The sequence below is a fragment of the Ovis aries genome, chromosome 2, assembly GCF_016772045.2.
Source record: "Ovis aries strain OAR_USU_Benz2616 breed Rambouillet chromosome 2, ARS-UI_Ramb_v3.0, whole genome shotgun sequence".
In the NCBI taxonomy this organism is placed as follows: Eukaryota; Metazoa; Chordata; class Mammalia; order Artiodactyla; family Bovidae; genus Ovis; species Ovis aries.
In genome coordinates this window covers 18096294-18119274 of record NC_056055.1, presented here as the reverse complement: position 1 = coordinate 18119274, position 22981 = coordinate 18096294, and the positions used below count along the sequence as shown (strand labels likewise).

The window sequence follows — 22981 nt, the reverse complement described above, 5'->3', positions numbered from 1 at the left end:
ACTTCCCTGAACTCCCTGCCTCCAGTCTTACCCCCTCCATCCTCCATCACAGAGAAACCAAAGTGATGCCACTAAACCAAAGCTCCAAACAAGCCACTCTCCCACTTAAAACTGCCTTTGTCAGCACTCCACTGCCCTGGGGATAAAGTGCAGTCCTCACCTTGGTTTAGCTGGTCTCCCCAGTGACTCCAGCCTCCTTTCTCACCACTCCCCACTTTCTAAACCAAGCTCCAGAAAACTACGCACGGCTACAAATGGGCAGCCCTCTCTCCCACCACTAGGCCTCCTGCATGTTCTTGTCCTGAACTGCCGCTTCCAGCACGGTCAGCCGGGCCGAATCTTCCTCAACCGTAGGATCCTGTCCTGATACCTCCCCTGCACTGACATCTGGTTAAAAACCCCTCCAAGGTGCATTCACAGCAGCCTCTGTTTTCCCTTGCATCGTTTCTGCCACTTTCTGAGTCCATAGGATCATTTCTCTTTCTTAATCGCAGTTTTCTCCAACATGCAAAACAGTATAAGGCACAGAGTAAGCCTTCAGGGAGTATTTGCTTAATTAATTAACTATGAGATGGATGTGAGAAATAGGGATTCAAGATGGAAGGGTGGTGGCACTCCTGGGCCTGTGGTAACCGATTTCTCAAGCTTGATTAACTGATTAAGGCAAATTGTCCCCAGGGAAGGGGCTCTATGTTCACCACACACTGGGGATAGCCGCGAGGGTTGCTGGTGACTCCTGGGATATCCAGGAAAGTGGCACTGAATCTAGGTTGGATTCCCACAAACACAGGTTTAGCTAAGGATGGAGCAGGCCCTGCCAAGGCCAGAGGAGCCAAGAAACCTACTTTTTCCCCACCTTCATGTCAAGCCCTAGCATGTCCTTTCCAGGTCTCCACATCAGTCACCCAGGTGAATCACCCTTTGCCAAAATCTGACATAGTTTCCACACCCCAACCTTTTTTGTACAGTATGACCTCATGCAAGTGACCAATTAGATCTTTGGCCAAATTTTTTAAAAGAAATTTTCACTTCAAATGCCACTGATATTTTAAAATTATTAAATACCTAGAGAATACCATAGCCTGCTAAACCATGACCTTCTCAAATAAGCAATTATTAGTTGCAGAGAAATGAAAATTAAAACCACAATGAGATACCACTACATATCCACTGGAACTACTATAAGTTTTTAAATTTTAAAGTATGAGTAGCAACTGACATTGCTTGTAGGAATGAAAATGGAACAGTCACTTTGTTAAATACTCTGGTGGTTTCTTATAAAATTACACACAGACTTATAATACAGCCCAACCATCCTGTCCTAGGTATTTGCCTGAAAGAAATGATAGTATACGTTCACACAAAGACCTGTATGTGAACATCCATCGAAGTTTTACACAGAATAGTCCAAACTGGGAGCAATCCAAAGATTCATAAATTAGTGAATAAATTAAAATGGAATACTACTCAGCAATAAAAAAGGGACCGCACTACTAATACATTCAACAGCATGAGAGAAATCTCAAAAGTCTTATGCTAAGAGAAAAAAGTCAGACACAAAAGACTACACACTATATGAATCTACTTATATGACATTCTGGAAAGGTGAAATAATGGGGACAGAAATCAGAGCCCTGGTTGCCAGTGGGTAGGGGAGAAGACAGACTGTAAGAAGCACTGAGTGACAGATATATTCCACACCATGGTTGTGGCAGTGGTTATACATATACTATACAGATGTATCAAAACTGTTCAGACTATACATGTAAAAAAGGCTAAATTTAACCACATGTAAATTATATGTCAATGATTCCCCCCCCAGAAAAAACATGTGTTCTATGATAATTAACATATTCCACAAGTCAAATCATGCCTTGGAAGAAATAAGAACTATATGGTGTAAAGCTTGAGTATTGTGTGATTCTCTAGGAAAGTAAATGATGAATAAAATCATCAACTCCTGTTCATTCCACAAACTGCAGCCTTAACTCTGCAAGGCTTCCATTACTACTACCACTAGTACTACTGCTGCTAAGTTGCTTCAGTCGTGTCCGACTCTGTGCAACCCCATAGACAGCAGCCCACCAGGCTCCCCCATTCCTGGGAGTCTCCAGGCAAGAACACTGGAGTGGGTTGCCATTTCCTTCTCCATTAGCTTCCATTAGCCACAGCAAATTAGCTTCCATTAGCCACAGCAAATATTTATTAAATACCTATTATGTGCAGGTGCTGTCCCAGACATTGGAGATTCAGCAATGAACAAAAGTGTTCTCATGGAACTTCTAGCAAGGTGGAAGAAGACCTGACAAATAACAGTAGGATTGTTGTTAAGGCAGTGGGTGATAAGAATAATGAAGAAAAATAAAGCAGAGCAAAGAGAGTAATAATAGGTGGGTAATTCTTTTCTTTAGGTCCGTGAAATGAGAATGTGCCATATGCTACTGGCAAAGGGGTCACCAAGTGACAGCTGGGATTGTGAATAATTCTAACTTTTCCTAAAACAAAATATGAAATACCAGGCAGACTCAGCAATGGTGGCAAAGAAAAAGAGTAGAGGTTCACAGGAAGCCTGGTCCCAAGGGGGCAATGATGACCCCAGTCAGCAGCTACTGCACTGCTCCTCCAACCCCCATCCTCACCAAAATGTTCAGCCCTTTTGAACTTCACAGGTAAGTTTCAAAGAGAGATGAGAGAAAAAGAAAGGAAGAGAGAGAAAGAAGCAGACAAGCTGAAAAGACAAGGTGGGAGGACTTTTTCCCACTTACTGTCGTCAAAAGGAAAACAGGAACTACATCCCGTGACTGCCTTCTACCCTTCCAAAACATTAAATCTGTCTACAGAAATTCAGTAAGGGAAAAAAACGCACATGTTTTCACTACCATCTGAAACTCTTAGTTTGTGCAGTAACAAAGGGTTGGTTGGTCTTTTTCCTTCCTACAAGAACACTGCAAGCACATGAGGCTGAGAGGGGGGCAGGGAACCTCCTACCCGCTCGCTCCAAGGAAGGCCAGCCTCCACTGGGAACCACACAACTGCCATTTCTCACTGGAGCTGAGAAGTCGGCCCCTAGAAGCAGAAGAGGACAAGCTTGCACAAGGCCAACCCCCAGCTGATAGGAAGAAGTCATTGCAGCTTTGGAGACCCACTCCCACCACACCCCAATCTTACAAAGAAGCCAAGGCCCACCAAAAGCAAGGGGCCTGTCCAGACTCACCCCCAAGAGGTGGAACTGGCCTCCAGGTTTCTCCAGAAATAGCTTTGTCAACAACTGCTCCTACCTTCTCACTACTGTGTTCCTCCTACAACTCTGTTTATTCTTCTGAACACACTTTTCCTATCAGTTCTACCCAAATAGCTCATATACACAGAGCATGCAGCCAGCAACTGACTTTCATCTTTCAAAAACAGTGGTTTTATGACAGCTCTTTCTCTAAACAAACAAATTAATAAACAAGTGATGTGTGTGTTCTTCTTTGTTAGACAAATTTTCCCATACTTTCCAGAAGTGAGACAGAAGTTGAAATCTCTCCTGATGAAACTATGTCTGGATGTCCTACGCCAATAAATAACTAGCCAATAACAAAAGCAAGAGATAGATTTAAGGCAGGATATAACTATATAACTTACGAACTGTAGTAAATGTGTTGGCGCTAAAGCTCAACTAATGACCTCTTCCTCAGATGCTGATGCAAATACAAGGATCACAGGTACTGCTGCGTCTCATCTCCAGAGAGATGTAGAAGTTTCTGTAGAATTGAAGATATGAAACCTGTAAGACCACCAGAGCATGCTTCTTTGGAAGAGGTCTGTTTTTTTAATTGTCTCTCTGAGTGTATGTCTCCAGATCAGTAGCCACATTTATGGAAAATGATAGCGAGGTTAAAACCAGGCTGGAACAGGTTCTTTGCACCCATGGCTGATGACAGGGCATGGCTGCCGTGGTGGAAGAAGATGACTTGGAAAATCTCCCCATGACTTCTCCCAAGATAGCCATCAACTTTATCAAGCCTGAAGTTATTTTAACTGCCTCAGTTTCTTTTCTGGCCTCCAGTTGTCACCGAGCTCTCTACCTGTAAGGCCATTCATGCTAATCCTTAAATTCTATCCCCTCACACTCTCCAGACATACTATAGACTCACAACTCAGGGAAACTGTCCTTAGTTGCCACTAAACCCTTAGAGGCCTGCAGAAAGGTCATGGGCTGGTACTTGGTGACCCCTGAAACTATGTTCCTACTTATACCATAACATCTTAATACTCAAATTTAAAGAGAAAAAATGATGTAAGAACTCCTCCAAGATAAAAGTCACAGATAAAAGGAAGTCATTCTATCATTCTAGAAGATTCCTGTCATTCTAGAAGAGGCGCTGCTATCACAAGACCTGTTTTAAAAATACAGATCCAGTACTTTCCTGGTGGTCCAGTGGCTAAGATTCTACATTCCTGATGCAGGGGGCCCAGGTAGGATCCCTGGTCAGGGAACTCAATCTCACATATCATAACTAAGACCAAGTACAGCCACATAAATAAATATCTTAAAAATATACAGATTTAATGAATTTTATTAATTCTAACAATTTGTAACTCAAGGAGAATTTTAAGTACCAAATGTATCATACTTGCTTATTAGTAACAGTAAGCTTATATATAACCGCACATTCTTGTTTCACCCAGGAATATATATTCAATTTCCTGGACAAAAGTATTTGCTAATTTTCAAAATGAGGGCTGTGACAGGAATACACAAAAACTGAGATGTTAGAAGAAATACATGAATATTGTACAAATCCAGAATGAGTCTTTGAGAAGCACAATTCCTCATGCTGTCAACAATTCTATTTTAAAGGGGATTCAAAAAGTTTAAATATATTTCTATCATGTTGCTGATATTTGGACAACCAAAGATCCTATTTATCACTCTCAACAGTCCAGTTGCTAGCAGCTAAAACAGCCTCAGGACTTCTAAAACTGACAACCAGAGTTTCTGAAAGCAAATCCATCCTGTCCTCAAGTTCTTGTTTCATCATTGTAGAATTATGGAGAAATTCTGACAAAATGTTAGAGACAGCCCTTCTTACGCTGCTGATTTCCACTAAACACAGCAACCCTGAAAGGAAGACTTCAGCAAACAATACAACTATTTGCTTTTTCCCTGATTGCAGGTGTGTAGCATATAGGGAAAAGGAACCTTTCCCCTAGAAATGAAATACCTGTCCACATTACATGGCATAGAAAACAACTTTTTTCTCAACCACAATCATAATGCCAAAGTTAGAGGATCCTGCAGGGAAGGAACTATAAAAGTGACTAACACCCTGAGTGATACAGAAACACAAGCAAGTCTGCCTCCATGAGCGATCCTTTATTTGCAGAAAACTTTGACTGGATAATGTTCCCTGTTATTGGAGGAGGGCTTTCCAAGAGCATTTTAGGATAAAAGGCTTAGTGACGATATCAGCAAAAACCATTTTGTTTGCTTTACATCTTGGAAGGGTCAACATCCTCAGATGTTCAACATTCTCCCAGCCTAAAAAGTTTATTTTTATGAATGTGCTCAAAGGACTTGGGGACAGACAAACCCAAATCCCTTCAGTGCCTTCCCCTTCCTGTGGACTGATGCCGCTGTGCAGCAAGCTTCCCCAGATGTCCTTAATTATTTTCGTGAATTAAATGGCCTGGTAGACAGAAGGGAGGTTTTGGAGTCAGAGAAAGTGGGGTTTGAATCCTGACTCTGCTATTCAGCAGCTCAGGGACCCTAGGCATTGAGTCCCTGTATTCTCTCCATAAAATAGAACAAATAAAGTACATAAAACATTATTTGGGACAAAAGAAGTATCCATTAAATGGAAGCTATGATTAGTGCAGCTGACTTCACAGTGTAAAGTACTCAGTGTGTGTGTTATGTCATCTCCGACTGTTTGGGACCCCATGAACTCTAGCCCACCAGGTTCCTCTGTCCATGAGATTTTCCAGGCAAGAATACTGGAGTGGGCTGTCATTTCCTCCTCCAAGGGATCTTCCCGAACCCGAACACAGGTCTCCTGCGTCTCCTGTACTGGCAGATGAATTATTTACCACTGAGCTACCTGGGCTTCCCCAAAGCACTCAGGTGGGGCACGAAGTACGCAGTTTATTAATATTAAAGCAATCTGTCTTCTTCCTTCTCTGTCCACAGAAGGGACCATTTCCCCAACAGCCTTTCCAGAACACACTGGAACTCTCTGCATGCCCAGATCAGTGGGAGATGTGAAAGGGTTTTGCTGGTATCCTGGTACCATTTCTACCAGTGTCTTACCATAACCCCCCGCATCTGGGGACCCCTACCACACACATATACTATTCTTCTGCTCTGGGAGCAGTCAGCTCTTCTGTTCCACATAGGCGGCCTTCCTCTATGTCTTCAGCACCTCGCTCAGTTTTGTTCTCCAGACTACTTCCTCGTTTCCAGGTCAATTATCTATTGGTGATCTGGGCCTTATATCTATTCCTCCATCTCTTCAGCTCCCCCACCATCTCCTCCAGCGTACTAAGTGCTCCAACGGTCCCTGCTACACAGTAAGTCAGGCCACAAGCGACCATCGCAACATCTTACTGTCCTACGCCACACTGAGCCCAGAGCCACTTGGTGCTTGTACACATTTGTGAAGTGAAGGCTTCTGAAGTCAGACCTCAGGGATGAGAAAAATTAGTTAAAGCAGGTTCACAACGGTAGCAAATCAGAAATGTCATAAAGGACAAGCTCAGGTAGCCCAAAACCATGACAAATTTTCCAGCTGCATTCAAAGAAATTCAGATTAAACAGGAGTGCATCTAATTTCGTCTTCCCCAAAGTCATTCAAATTTGTTGGTAAGAACATTCATTTTCATGGACTTCTTGTGAGCAAAGGAGAATCTGTAATTTTGCCAGACTGAGGCTCCAGACTCCTGTAAACATGCCAACTAATAAGAACACCTCCCCTAGGGGCTCAACCATGAATACAAAACTGTCAACATTGGTCAGGAGCCTCAAACTCTAAACTCATAGGCTCAAGTCAAGAACTCACTCAATGAAGCTTATCAAAACCTGTATATAATTTTTCAACCTCAACACTTTATTCCTTTTACTTTTGCCAAAACAAGTAATCTCACCTGTGGCTCTTTTCCAGTTCTAGCTCACATGTGACCAAACCCAGCAACCTTGTCCAGAACCTCCCTTTTCACCAACCAGCTTTTGAGACAGTGCTAGCACAGGTCATTTGTCCAAGAGGCCTCATGTGTCTGAGATGCAACCCAGTGAGAACCAGCTGACCAGCTAGGTGAGGATGTAGATGGAGCTCCAGGACAGGTACAGAGGCACAGGGTCGAACCTGCCCTCCCAACTTCAAAACTGAACTCCTTCTCTTGAACTAACAAGCCACTTTGTTGACTGCCTTGCTAAATTACAGAGGAATAAGATCACAAGTTGACCTGAAAAACAAAAAATGAAGGATGTTAGCTTTTAAAAAGAAAAAATACTGGCAACATGAGCTCCATTATTTGACGTCTGGAAGGATGTTCCCAGTGGAAATGGATCTGAATTATTTCAATGTTATCATGATTCTTAGTACTTCTTGAAAGTGCTACTGTCATTAAGATCTTCACAAATCAAACATTTTATGTGCCAGATAACAAAATGCTCAAGGAAAGATGCAACTAAACTATTGGGTAGAACTCCTGCTAGCCCTTTTATCAACTGCCGTTGACAGTGGCATTTTAAAATGCACACACTCTCATCTCCCGAGCGACTGTATGCTAAGTGTATGCTACATCACTGTATGCTACATCACTTGAGCATGGAGTCCCCAGTGAAGTTCCACCTGAGGACAGTGTGCCTTGCTGGTCTTTGCAGCTTCTAGGGGGACATCCACTCCCCTTATTGGAGGCCACTGGAACCTAGTGTCAGACAGCCAAGGAGAAAGCCATGCTGAGATCATGTGAAATAGGACTGGAGTTGGAAATGGGAAAATGGCACTAATTCCGCTAAATTTGCAAGTCCTATAACAGGACTGACAACTGAAGAAACACTACTTGACCAAAGGCTTTCCTTATCTTGAACTCGAGGTACTTCCTATAATTAACACGATCATTAAAGTTAACAGAAAACTAAAAAGCTAAAAAACTGCCTGTAGTCACAATTAATCCTAAACAGCCAAAATTAGCACAAGGTTTTTCTACTTTTGCATGAAGAAAATGGTCCCAGGGAAAGACAACCTTTGGGACTTTTGTGGGCCTTTCCTTGATTTGAACTTACAGCCAAGAGCAGTGTTTATTTGAGAGAAAAAGAAAATCCAGTTGAAAACCCCATTAAGATTCAAATTGGAACAACAGAATAAATGAGGCCAGTTCAATATTAAAGATTCAGTGTCCACTGTAAGCTGAAAGGACAGAACTATAGACTGAATTTTTTTTCTCCTAAAGAGACACTGTAAATACCACCCTAAATTCTGATACAATAGCAAGAAGCTTGGATTAAAGAAGCAAAAAGTTAAGATTTTAAGTTCCTGTTACTGACTGCTAGGGAATGAACTCAGGCGAGCCATTATACCACTCTGAGCCACAGAATATAAGGAGACTGGAGTAGAAGGTCTCCTGGGGACTTCCTTAGTAGTCCAATGGTAAGACTTCACCTTCCAATGCAGAGGGTGCAGGTTTGATCCCTAGTTGGGAAGCTGAGATCCCCCATGCCTGGCCACCAGAAAACCAAAACCAAATTGTAGCAAATTCAATAAAGACTTTAAATTTTTAAAAAGATCTTCTGAGTCTAAGAAAACTGCCTGCAGCTTGAGTTTCAGACTCAAGTTTGAACCCCCAGCTCTGCCATTACTGAAGCACGTGAACCAGGAACAAATTATTTAACTAGTTTCTGTATCAGACGTACCATCAGAAAAATGCGGCAGCCGCAATATTTTCCCAATTGCAGGAAAGTTTATGAGATGAATTTAAGCAATATTTAAATTCCACTTAGAAGATTTTAGGGGATGGACAGGCACAGTATTAAACACTCAATCACACAATGAGAAAATGCTCTTTTCAGCACTTTAGATTTGTAAAAACTGTATTACATTAAGGAGAAAGTTTCTGTTTGATCTTCTTTTCAATGCTTCTATAACATGTGCTTAATTTCCCTTTTTTAACAAAGTAAGAACAAGTTTCAGAGTCAGTGCCTTTAGAAAGCAAGCTTATTTTATAGACAGACTTTAAAAAACAATTCATTTTCATTCTAATTATTTTAAAAATTACCTTTTATTTCAGACAACTGACATCAGTTTTCAATTTAGAGGACCGATATAAGGTTAACTTTTAAAAAATATATGTATTGATAACTATAAAAGTGTGAGTCCATTGAAAGAATCTGAGGGGTTTACATGCTGCCTACCTCCAGGTTCTAGTGAGGAGTAAACGAGGTAACAGAGGGGAAGACCCAGCCCACACTGTGCTCATCTACCTGCGGTCAAGGGGCAAAATTTTTGTCAGTGAGGAATCAGAGGAGAAGGTACAGTGTAAACAAAATCCATCAACCACGAAGGATGGATGTAAGATTCCAGAACAATGAGCTCAGAAAAAGCATGAAGGGGTTCTTAAAGTAGAAATCAGAGAAAAGAAGAAAACCCATAAAGGGAGTCAGTTACAGTTACTGAGCCAGACTATGCGCTCATAACCAGTGAGAAAAGATGGCTCAGTGGGTGCCTCGTACGGTCCAGGACAAAGCTATCAAAACGGTCAGAGTCTTATTTGGAAGAGCCTTGAATGCCAAGATCATTGTGGTGTCAGATCCTTAACGTCTTTTGACTTTTGTTCAGCACCTAGTACTCTACATGGTGTTCGAAAAATACCTGCTAAAGGAATGAATTTCGGTTTAATGGTATTTTTTTTATATTAGCCATAGACAAATAATACACACACACACACATTTTAAAACTATGATATCTTCCTATTCCCTCCTTCCAATACCAGAAATCACACCTCACTCCAGCTAAAGTAAACTGCCACTTCCATCCCAAAGCCTTGCATCGGGGAGTGGAGAAGAGTCTACAGATCAGTCTAGAAGCCATTTTTCTGGGCCTTTACATCCTCTCTGCCTCTCCAAGGAAAGCTGCTGCTTCCATTAGTGTTACCTTTATGTCAAACTTGGACCATCTAAATATCAGATCCAATAAAATTCAAGCTGCCATACCCTTGAGGACTTGCTTCTTCCAGAAAACAAGCTTGGTTTGACTCTTGACAAAAACTATTCCCAATCTGGCATCCTACAGAAATTTTGAAGAGCAAGAGTAAAGAGGGATATGAAACCCAAACAACTTCTTAGCAGTTCCTTCCCTCTTCCCATGCCTGTTTCAATCATGAAACCTCTTGCTCCTTTTTTTCCCTTCTGGTTCCTTCTAGTCCTAATTTGTTATGATCTTTGAAACAACTAACTCAAAGCAATGCTTTAGAAAACTTTGTGTCTTGCCCATCTGCACCCAGTGAGAGTCTTCTGAGATATTTAGAAATATCCTTTTAAGGTTAGTCTATTTCTCATCCTTTCTTGGAGGATGAACATATCTCAAAAGTCAGTTAGCTTTCTATTATATATTGGCTTCATAGGATTGCACTATAAAAAACAAAATCTATACTCAAAATGGAGATGCCCAGAATGGAGAGTCCAAATGAATATTTTCTTTCAGAGAGAATCTCCAGATGGTGAGTCGGAAATGAGACAAATGTCTCATTATGTCTCACTCCATCATGTTTGCTCCATTGAAACTTACTGAGATCACCAACCACTTTTTCCTTTGCATTTAAGATAAAATTCTTCTTTGGATTCTATGAATCAAGTCTTCATCCGCCTAATGTGGATAAGTAGGTAATTCCAAAGCCATCTCACTTCTTCTTCCTCTCCTCCCACCGTCTTCTTTTCTTCCGTCATTATGCTCATCAAAACACTCCTATGTATTCCATGGGTATTTCCACTCTACCTCTCAAAACCCACACAGTCTATTACACTAGTACTGAGACTGTCCCTCAGGACATTTCTCTGGGCAGCTCCTATCAAAGAATCACTCTTTTTCCTAAATACACATCTAGAAAATATAAAAGCTTGAGTGGCTCTTTAAAAGTCATGTACTCAGCCTCTTTCATCAAGAAACTAAATCTTAGAAAAGTAAAATGACTAGCCCAGGGTCACATGACTGCTTAGTGGGTTTCTGGAATTACATGTAGAATATAATTACATCAAATTGTATGTAATTATATGTAAAATTTGGAGTGTACATGCCTGTGTATATTTTTTTCTGAAAAGAGAATCCATAGCTTTCAGCATATTATCCATGTAGTCCAGAATACTGTCCCAATAAATAATAACCACTGATTGGCTTTATATATACAAAATTCTTCCCCAAAAGTGTCTGGTGCTAAACACCAGTTATCATAAAACATTTTGACTTCAAGAGTAGCCAAATAAAATGTTTTTAATTCCAAATGCTTCTTAGAAGTTGGATTTAGCATAGAAAATGTTGCAATTCTAAACAAATACACATATACACATACAGAAACACACACATAAAAAATGAATAAAAGAAAAGATTCTATACATAAAAATTTATGTTGATTTTTAAGTAATTAAATTCTAAATTACTTAGTGATTTATCTCATTCTTATTTTTTAAAAAATAAATTAATGTGCAAATAAATGTAGTTTAATGTGAAATGTAACAGACTAGATCACTTTCTCAAAGCACAGCTGCCTCAAAAAAGAGAAATGAAACTGAATGGAATCAGAATTGTTTGTTCTACAAAAAGTAAGCTGGGCTAAGTACATACTAATATTTCTCAACCTATCATAAACCTAACCTTAGTTATTTCTCATATAGTTCTACTTCTAATGCTTTTCTATGATTATCACATCACTTTAATTCATCTTTCAGAATATAGAAAACCAACATTAGTTTCCCATTCTATTTGACTTATTCAAGATAGCATTTATTGAATCCCCTTCCATATCAAGGAGAGTAAATTAAAGACTGGGACCTTAATCCTAGAGAATTAGGATTCTCTAGGATTCTAGGACCTTAATCCTAGAAGAATCCTAGACCTCCTCCTAGAGAAGCATACACTCAAGAACCAGACAAATAAACGTTAATTATAACCAAAAAAAAACCATGCAATTAAACCCATGACATGAATAGTGCTATGATCCAATCCTATGGGAGCAAAAAAGAAAGGGAGAGTTAATTTTAACTCAGTGTTGGCAGGAAGGTGTGAATCCAGGAGAGCTTATGAGAAGGATGGCATTTAAATCAGGTCTTAGAGTAAATTTTCAAAATGGAAAAAGACAGGATTTCAAGTTTTCTTTTGTTTTAGGAACCAAGTCTGATGCTCCTCGGAGTAAATGCTCTTTGCTTTAAAACAGCTTACTGTCTCAACAGAATGCAGAATAACCAAAGGCTCTACCTGAAAATAATTTTACATACAAGATTTTCTTACTCTGGCTTCAGATATTTCTAAAATGTGCCTCTCTAACAACATCTGTGCTGGTTACCTATCCAGGGAACTATTTTCAGTCGTAAATACCCAAATGAAAAGTGAGACTCATTCTTTGCCTTTAGCAAGTATTTCATTGTCAAAATTCAATATTTTAACAAAGCCCTTACCCTGTTATTGGTAAATTCATGGAAACCATACTGCCTGGGATGCAACCTCAGCTTCAGTACTTACTTACAAACTCCATGGTTAGGCTACTTACCCTGTCTACACCTCAGTTTCCCTGTCTGTAAAATGAAAATAACAGAATCTACCTCATGCGGTTCTCAACAGAGTGAACTAAATTATTACATGTAAAATGCTTAAAACACCCAGCATAAGGTAAATCAATAATAAGCATAACTTTTTACCAAGAAAAACCTTTTCTAAGAGTTATGTCCAAGGTGCTACACCAATTTAATAAGAAAAAGTTTCCCATTCTGTCTCACCTTTATTTAAGCTGACTTTGAAAATGTATTTGCTCAGAGAAAGATGCCGTAAGAAAAAAGCTAAATTTGATTTCTAGACAGTAACGTCAGTAACAGAAAAACAGGTTATTTCAGAAGGTCTCTGACATATTGAGGGATAAAACAAACAGAAGTCATATTGTACAATAAGCAATTTTAAAAATTCACCAAAGATTGACAGCTAAGCTAATAGTTCCCTTCCCCTTTTCTTTTGTTCCTTATCCTTTCACAGTCAAACCCTCTATCCATTTTTTATGTATTACACAGGGAAAGATTTGGAGATCATTATAGACTTACAAATATTTGACTGAAACTCCAGTAAATTTTTTATTTTAAACGAAGAGCTAGAGTTGAGCAAATTTTACTGTCTGTCCTTTCCATGGTGTTGCAATCCCTACGCAATCAATGTCCCAACACGCTGAAGAGAATTTGGCTGGCCCACTCACAGCAAGAAGGGAAATAAGATACAGGCTGTAGATTCCGTTAAGGACTAGAGCAGATATATGTACCAGAACTCAGCGAGCATCCTCGCAAAGTCCCCTGCCTACAGCAACTGGAACTGTACCACTTGACTGCTTAGTGTGGGAGTCAAAGAACTCTGGGGCTCACTGGATAGGTTCAAAACTTAGCTCTACCAGTTGCAAGGTGTGTGGCCAGAAACTCTCTCTGTTTCTTAGCCTGCAAAATAGGGATAACAGATGGATTTGTGGTTAATTTTAAAATAGTATTTGAAAAGCATTTGTAATAATATTTGGCACCTGGTGCTATTTAACAGTGTCTATTAAATAAATATTGCAGTAACTACCACACTTATGATAATTTCCACATGCAGATATGAAGAAGGTTTCAGTTTTAGTGTAAGCCCTCCTCCAGAACAGTTAAATTAAAACAAATTTTCAGCAAGATCTTTAAAATTTGATATGGAGGTAATTAACCATAAAGAGCATTAAATTTCCATTATTTCTTTACCATCTAGATAGTAAATAAAAATGTATTTGGAATTTAGAGTATTTTAGAAATGCTAAAATGACATGTCTATCAGAATTTTCTAGACTGTCAGAAGTTCAGGAATTAAGGAAGGGGTTATTAAGGAATCTAAGGCAATGTCCATTTAATTTTTTAGGAGCTGAAAATAAAAATAGCAAAGGTATTAACAATTTACAATCATGCGGGATATAGCATAAGCAACTTAGCTTATGGGAAGGAAGATCCCCTAAAAAAAATTTAAACGAAAAATATTACAACTTCTCTGCATACAAGATAAATACTACAGAAGATAAAAAACTGTGTCAGTGAGTTTTATTTGGTTTCATTCATTTTTAATAATGTAATCATTAAGAGCAGAGGTTGGAAACAATCAAACCCTAATCACCCTTTTCCAATCTAAGCTAGTCTCACATGAACTGTAAATATGCCCTAAGTCAAGAGGTATCCAGGGTTCATTATAGGCCTCTATGTAGATGTAAATTGAGAGCTGAGATTTTAAACGCTCATCTGAAGGGGAGACACATATCACAAGCGTCCATTTCACAATCAGATACATCATTCTGGAACAACAGGCTGGTCCCTGCAAGGGGGCTCAAGAATCACTCTGACTGCAGTAGCAATTCTTACCCCTTGAACTGTGGTCATCCAAGGCTGTCACTCCAATTCTACCGCTTCTTGCTCTGTGTATCTAATGTTTTCCCAAAACTCTATCATGAATTAACTTAAAGCATAAAGCATTAAAGCTCCTATAAAAGGAGCATTTGGGAATGGATACATGTATGTGTGACTAAGTTCCTTTGTTGTCACCTGAAACTATCAAATATTGTTAATCAGTTATACTTTAATGTAAAATTAAAAGTTAAAAAAAAAAAACACACAAACAAGGAGTACTTGGGGAATAGGCTGACAAGGAAGACTTTGTACTTGAAAATTATTTACCATCAGAAGAGGTTCTACTCCAGAACCTTCTCCCTTTGCTCTCACACTTTCCTTGATTTAGGATAAGTGTCTCAAAGAGAATGACAAGAACAACAGAAAGCCTCCATTAATTTCGTAGTAAGTATGAGGAAAATGGGCTGAAATAAAAGGGGAGATAAAAAACTAAGTACTTCTTTAGGTGTGTTTTAAATTTTGTCTGAAAAGATCGAAACTTAGGTTTGGGTCCCACACTATTGTTTAAAGGGCCATTAAAACTCTGCTTTTGAACTTGCAAATTTTTATGAGGTGTTCTTTGATGGGAGGTGGGAATCGGTCCTTAGGAAGTGACTTGCTGATTTTTATCACCAAGGAATTTTTTAAATATCAAATTTATCGTCTATTATATGAATGTATATACCACGCACTCACTTCCTTGTTTCACTGAAAAGTTCTGGTTTTAAAAGCTGATGGTATCGCTTTTGCAAAAGACAAAGGCCAATTATTTCCAGGGCTACATTTCTTTCTCTCCCTTTTTCCTTCTCTCCCTGTTTTCTTTTATCTTGTTTATTCCCTTCTTTTCGATGAGTGCTGAAAAACAAGCACCTACACACAATACTGGCCCACGCACACCCCAAGAACCTTCCATTTAGCAACTCTCTGGGAGTTGGGAAGCAATCTAAAACACAAGCAGAAGCACTTTCGCCTGATCCCCAGGTTTCCTCCCAGTCTACAATCACCCGTCTTCCTTGGATCTCGGTCGGAACCATAGCAGGCGACAAAGCCTCTTGCAGCCTGGCCTCACTCGGGCCAAGGAGCCGATTCCCAGGCCACCCGGCCAGGAGGCGCTGTGGATCAGTTCCCCCCGTGGCCACCGGCAGCCGGCGCTCAGCCCTCCCTCCCCCCACCACGAAGCACAGCCCGCCCGCGGAGCTGCGAGCTCTGCACCGCCTGCCGGGGTTACTCTCGGTCATTCTGCTGCACCGTCTCGCCCTAGCTTCCCCATCCATGCCCTCCCTGAAGCTGCTCCAAGAGACACTCAGCAAAGGGCAGGAAGATGGGGGGAAGGGGGGGCAGGGGAATGGTCACCTCAGCTCCAGGTTTCCGCAGGGACCCTTCTAACGTTTGTTAAAGAAACAAAACTCTCGTCCCTCCGCCCCGCCCGTCTCCCCTACCCCCATCCCCAGCCTCCCACAGCGTCAGAGGCAGCACCTCCTGGAAGCGTATGGAGACTATGGAACAGGAACCCCCTGATCAAACAAAGCCCCCGAGGCCTCAAAAGAGCACTAGCGCTAAGGACTCTGTTTGGGACACCTCCCAGTCGCATTCTTGGTGAGCCAGAAAGCGCTGCTCCAGTCCAGGGGCGCGGGGGACCTATCCCCAGATCAGAGCCCAACCCGGACTAGCGCCTTACGAACAGAGGGGATTCTGACGGCTGGCATTTTTCCCGGTGGGCGCCGGCCGAGCCGCAGCCAGAGAGGGTTCCAACCGGCTCAGGCGCTTCCAAACAAAGGGAATAGCTCAGTGCCAGACCTCCCATTCTCCCTACTCCGGCAGCAGCGCCTCCAGCACCACCAGGAGCCCCCCGATTCCACTGCGCCCCAGCTACTGCGCTCGGGTCTCCGCGCGCCCAGAGATGCTCCCCGAGCTCCACCGCGGGCGAACCCTGAGCGCAGCGATGTCGCGTCTTTGGGTCGCCAGAGCTCCTCCTAGGACGTCCTCTCCACATTTACGAGCCCGTTTGTGCTGCAGGAGGTGGGGATGTGGGGGTTCGGACTAAAGTCCCCGACACCCAGAGCTTCCCAAAGTCCCCTCGGCCCGAAACGAAACAATAACGTCCAAGTCGCTGAAGAGACTCTTACCTGTTTTCCACTTTTGTGTTTGTGGTTCTTTCCCCAACCCCTTGAAAAACCCTTCGGAAAAGAAGGGGGGTAAAGGGAGCAAAGCGCCCCGAGAAATTGGCTGTGGCGGCGCTGGTTGCACGGCGCCCCCTGTTCTGCCCACCTGCGCCGGGGTAGAGAGGTGTCGGCGCGTCCCTGCCGGCCCCGGCAGCACTCACTCTGCCTCGGAATTACCGGGGTTTTGCCGCGACTAGTTCCTTTTATAGATTCGGCGGCGCTGAGCGCTGGGGTTACTATCGGTCAAAGCCTGTTCTCTCCCTCCTTCCCCGCCCCCTTCCCGGCCTCTGTTTATGTAGTTCAGTCACTCAGCAGAAAGCACGTGGAGCCGCGTCCCGCCCCTTAAACGGGCGACGTCCGGCGGCGCGCGGGGCTGGGGGCGGAGTGCAGCCGGCCTACCCCCGCCGTAGGTCCGCGCCGCTCGGCCCAGCCCGGCCCGCCAGCGCAGGAACAGGGGCAAACGGCGGTCTTGGGACTGTGCCCTCCAGAGACTCTAGTCCAGGTTCAGGGCAGCCAACAGCACGAGTGAAAATCGCTTTCTCTAAACTAGTTCTTTCAGCAACTTTTGTTTCCTTTGTTAATTTACTCAGCTGGAGGGACTTGGGGGCGGAGAGAGGAGAGGAAAGGGGAAGAGAAAGCTAGGCTAAAACCCCTAAGGATGCCAACCCTTTAGTCTTTTTTTTCCTTTAAATGCCCAGAGTGGGGAGAAGATGGACAGTCCTCTGTTCAACTGGCTGGTTTTGTTTTCCACCGCAAACCCTGACTTTGGAATTCAAGAGCCTTTGGGGTTCCCAATTTGGGGCCTCCCAAGTCCCAGGAGGACCCCTGAAAACTGTCTTGCTCCTTCCCTTAGCAAACTGGGAGAAGGAGGCCACAGAAAACCCAGCATTGTGGACTAATTTCCTTTTTATTTTCACCATGTCAGTCAGCAGTAATAGATAAATACACGTGGGCTTGTATTTTGGTTTCTACAGATTTGCAAAGTACCACTAGAGAATCGCAGTCTTGGAAAATCACATAACCATCCAATTCTCCAGCTTCTTCCTCTGGCTTTGGCCTTGACAGTCAAGAGCAAGAGGGCCCGAAACATCTGAGGAACAGAAGCAAGTGTACAAAGGGAGCCCACATACTTTAACTCTCAATATTTAACTCATAAATAAAGCTAACAAACTGTAAAATAAGTTCCTCCTACTTGACAGAGATACCTTTGGAGCAACTGGGAAGGGTGGATTCACGACCAGACTTGCTTTGACTTGAGTTTTGACAAGAAAGTGGTAGAGCAGGAGAGCAGGCTCCTGGACAACTTTGCTTCCCATCCTCAGCTCTGTCATATTCCAGAAGAACCTGCAGGTGTGTGTCTGGAGCCCCAGCTGCACAAGCCCCTCCAGACCATGATTTGAATACAGGCCCACATGTCAGTGGTTCTGTCAACACTAAGGATGGATCCAGTTAGGAGGCCCATGCAGGCCCTGGAAGAGCACTTAAGGGCCTTAGGACAATTCTGGGGTCTCAGCTACTCATAACTTGGTGACTTGGCCCCTGGGTCCTGTGGACCATTCATCCTTAGGGAGGGATGAAGTTTGAGGTGGGCCAGAGTCAAACTTCTGAAGCCCAGGGCCCACAAAAGGAGACCCTGGTCCCTAGGTTCCAGGGTCAAATCTGACAACCACATAATCCACTAACTTTCTGCCTCCGTTTCTTTATCCACAAAAGAGACTATATATATGCTCTCCCTGACTCACTGAGGTTTTCTGAAAGTAAATTTTGTTCATTTGAGCTCCTGGGAAGAATGGCTCTGTAAAATTAAGAGCCTGTTGATAGCCACCTATTAATGTCATTTTCTGGTACCAACCATGGCCTATAAAGAATTTTCCATGCCAAAATTTTAAAATTCCAAGTCTAGCAGAGTTCAAAGTAATCTCTCTGACCTGTAGATATAAAGGAAAGTTCCTGGAGGAGGTGTTATGACTCCAAGTGTGATTTGTGGAAGTGATTATGACTCTGACTCTCCATCCCCTGCCCCACCCCACCCCACCATCCACCTATAAAACAGTGCTTAAAATCCCACCACCAAAATCATTCTTTCTGAAACTGAAGGCTACAGTTTCCAAGAGCACCATACTTAAGTAACCCCTCAGATTGTTCTCCTGGGGAATGAGTGACAGTAAGTCCTGTACACATGAGACAAGGATAGTCTGTTGGAGAAAGGAGATGAGGCCAAGAAGGAGATGAAAGCACCAGAGAAGACAGCCATTGATTCTAAATACAAAGGTCTGTGGCCCCAAAGTCAAATGTAATCATTTCTAACTGAGAATAACCTATGGTATCAAGAATCTGCTCTTCTCAGCACACACTGTAATGTCTGAAATAAGCTTATCAGTTGTGTTCATTTCTACCAGTAAAAGAGCCTAAATCCCCAAAGAGACTAAATGATTTGACCAAGGGACACAAGCACCTAATTCTGCCTTCATCAAGCCCACACTTTGTGAGTATGACAGGTTCATATGAAAAAAAAAAAAAATACTGAATTTCAAAAGTTAGAGGTTAAAAGAATGTGTCCCTTGAGAGAGTATAAAAGTGTGAATTTCTCTCCCTCAAATGTCACAGGTTGATTTGTTCCTGAGTATGCTTCAGTAAGCTTCCCCCCAAGTCCTTCTGTTCCTGCTAACACTGACACCAACACTCCAGGTCTCCACCCTAGGTGACTCTTTCCAAACAAGCAGAATGGCCCTTCTTTGTTGCTGTCTCCGGAGAAGCTGATTCTGTCAGTGCAGCCTGAGTGTCTTGAAGTTCTACTCTGAGATGACCCTGGCATCTTCTAATTACAAAATTCAGGTAGCTGTGGCCTTAGAGACCCTGGTAGAGGCCATGGCTCTACTGATTATCATTATATTGAGACCTTTTAAATTAGGAATTACCCAAAAGGCTTTGCTTGGAAATTGCTTTGATATATAACACTCTATAGCTGGTTCACATAAATGTGCTTAGTCACTCAGTCATGTCCAACTCTTCGCAAACCCCATGGCCTGTAACCTGCCGGGCTCCTCTGTCCATTGGGATTCTCGAGGAAGGACTACTGGAGTGGGTTGCTATGCCCTTCTCCAGGGGATCTTCCCAACCCAGGGATCGAACCCAGGTCTCCCACATTGCAGGAGGATTCTTTACCAGCTGAGCTACTAGGGAAGCCCCCACATAAATGTACACGTACAAATTATTTAAAATATAAATTATTTTCACCACACATGTATTTTTGGTATGCATACCATGCTTTTTGATTCCTGGAAACTCTGGGAGAAAAAAAGAGTATTATAGGAAGTCAATGAAGAATAAAACAGAAAGTATTCTAAAAATAATTTCCTTAGCAGAACTTGTTACAATTAAGAAGACCTGATAGCTGGGCTTTTTGAGAATTCCTGAAGAACGACAGGTGTCTCAAAATTAACGAAGAAAAAAAGACAATTCTTCTTTTATGTAAAGTGGAATTAAAGGACCTACAGTTCATATTTGAGTCAGTTTAATTCCAATACATGGTTAGAAACAAATTTTCAAGCTAAAGATAGTTTAAAAAAAAAGAAAAAGGGAATCACCATTATTTGTGAAGTAAACCAGGTATTGCATAAGCTTTCAATATTACAAGTGCAATATAATCAGACCAGTGCAATCCCCTTCTTTATTAATGTGACTCTTATTGACACATGCAAGATTCAAAACCATTACTGCTTCTGGTCCTGAGTTTGTTCTGCTTGTCATTGAGATGAACCTGTTAGTTTGGATTATAGAGAGATATATTCCCCTGATTTACCGGTTGATCAATGAACTATAATTCTTTTTAAAAGCCATCCTTCTAACCTTTCTCCCTTCAAGCTCTCCTGCTTTTAAGAGCCAAACTGCTGAGAAAATCTCTTCTGTAATCCCTCTGTTTTATTCAGTCTCCAGCCCATTTCAGGCAAACTCTGGCCCCCACCACTTTCCAGATCAATTAATGACTTTCTCAAAAAGAGACAGAGCAGTATATGTGCTTTCATTCTTATCACTATAAAGTATTTTCATGTAGAAAAATAGAAAATATCTCAAGCACAGAAAGACCACTGATTGGGTAGCACTGATGACCTCCTTTAAGTCCCTGGGCTACCTGATCTCTGGTATTCAACACTACTGACCACATCTTCCTTCCTGAATCTAGTTCTCTTGAATTCCCTGAATCTGGTTCTCTTCTGACTCTCCTGCCTCTTTCATAACTCTTTCCCTGACTTTCTCTATCCTATATAATGTCTCCCAATACTGGTTTTCTCTCTCTTTTTTTGTTAACACAATCCACTCCCTTGGCTTCAGGTAAGCTGAGTATCCCCAGCTCTCACCTCCTTGCTGTGCTCCAGGACGGTGCCCCCCCATACAGCGTGGAGCATCCAGCAAGACCAGTGGTGTGCTCATTCCAGCTCATAATTGCTGACTGTGTATGTATATCTTTCCCCAACTCTGCAATAAGTAACTTTTATAGAGTGAACTTACAATCAGCCCATCCTGGGAATATTAACGCCACTGAAATCTGATACAATCAGGGCTTTCCTTTCTTCCTGTCTTTCAGTCTCTCTCTCTCTCTCTCTTTTTTTTTTTTTTTGGAAAGCCAGTTTTAACATTTACCAGCACAACACTGAACAAGATATTCTGCAACTAAATCTCAAGCCAGTTTTTTAATCTTCCCTTTAATATCCCTCCTCCATATGCGTCTTGTGTTTTAATTTCATTTAATGATGGATCCACATATTGACTGTGGGAAATTATAGTCATACTTGTTTGACTTTTCCTCTCTCTGTCCCCATCTTTTTCTTCTCATTCTAAAAAGCACCCAAGCCACTTGAATCTCCCAAATATCTCTTTAATCTGCCCTGTCCTTTTCATCCTCATTTGTCTAAAATCAAGCCAAAGTTCTGGGTAACCTCCAAATTGTTATCCCTGCCTTTAGTTTCTTCTTCTTCCTATTTACCTTTCCTAACACAATAGAGTGTGATTTTTGCTTGAAGGGAAAAATCTAATCAAATCATCACAAAGCCAAAAAGTATCTAATCAAATCTCCCCTCCAAAAAACTTCCTATGGTTCTCCATTGCTTACAAAGAAACAATCCCTTTAGAAAACCTACAAAGACTTTTGCAAACATGACACAGAAGGCCTTTGGATCTTCTCCATCTCCCCATTCCTTTCTTCCTTCTGCCCACTCCCCATTCCACAAACACTGTATCTCATGTAGTTCCCTTACTTGAAAATCCCTTCTCATCTCCATCCCTGGCCTCCTGTGTAAGATTATTGAAGGAGAGTGATGGGTGCTGTGCTATTTTTCAAGAAGCAGGAGACAAAAGGGACAGAGAAGAGAGAGGATTAGAATTCATTAGATAAAAAATGTATGGGGTAGAGAGTAGATGAAAGAGAAAGAGAGAAATACTATAGACAGATATTTTTTAAGTACTCAAATTAATAGGTAACTACCCTCTTGATGAAAGTGAAAGAGGAAAGTGAAAAAGTTGGCTCAAAACTCAACATTCAGAAAACTAAGATCATGGCATCCTATCCCATCACTTCATGGCAAATAGATGGGGAAACAGTGGAAAGAGTGGCTGGCTTTATTTGGGGGGGGGGGTGCTCCAGAATCACTGCAGATGGTGACTGCAGCCATAAAATTAAAAGACGCTTTCTCCTTGGAAGGAAAGTTATGACCAACCTAGACAGCATATTAAAAAGCAGAGACATTATTTTGTCAACAAAGGTCTGTCTAGTCAAGGCTATGGTTTTCCAGTGGTCATGTATGGATGTGAGAGTTGTACTATAAAGAAAGCTGAGAGCTGAAGAATTGATGCTTTTGTACCGTGGCGTTGGAGAAGACTCGAGAGTCCCTTGGACTACAAGGAGATCCAACCAGTCCATCCTAAAGGAGATCAGTCCTGGATGTTCATTGGAAGGACTGATGTTGAAGCTGAAACTCCAATACTTTGGCCACCTGATGTGAAGAGCTGACTCATTTGAAAAGACCCTGATGCTGGGAAAGATTGAGGACAGGCGGAGAAGGAGATGACAGAGGATGAGATGGTTGGATGGCATCACTGACTCAATGGACATGGGTTTGGGTAGACTCCAGGAGTTGGTAATGGACAGGGAGGCCTGGCGTGCTGAGGTTCATGGGGTTGCACAGTCAGACACGACTGAGGG

At 41.9% G+C, this 22981-nt stretch overlaps 1 protein-coding gene across 14 annotated transcripts in view; it reads right to left on the bottom strand.

Moving 5' to 3' along the window:
- Window positions 1-16960, bottom strand: part of ABCA1 (ATP binding cassette subfamily A member 1) — a 131689-nt gene extending 114729 nt beyond the window's left edge. For 2 of the 14 annotated variants that reach the window (XM_060409000.1, XM_042242944.1), the window contains exons 1-4: window positions 16747-16960; window positions 3628-3746; window positions 2989-3066; window positions 2214-2302 (exon numbers count right to left, since the gene is read on the bottom strand). The gene's annotated coding sequence lies outside the window, so the exon portion shown is untranslated. Of the gene's footprint in view, window positions 1-2213; window positions 2303-2988; window positions 3067-3627; window positions 3747-7128; window positions 7447-16746 lie in introns of all 14 variants that reach the window. The other 12 variants (XM_060408999.1, XM_042242943.1, XM_060408997.1 and 9 more) reach the window with 7 other exon arrangements.
- Between the last annotated feature and the right edge of the window lie 6021 nt (window positions 16961-22981).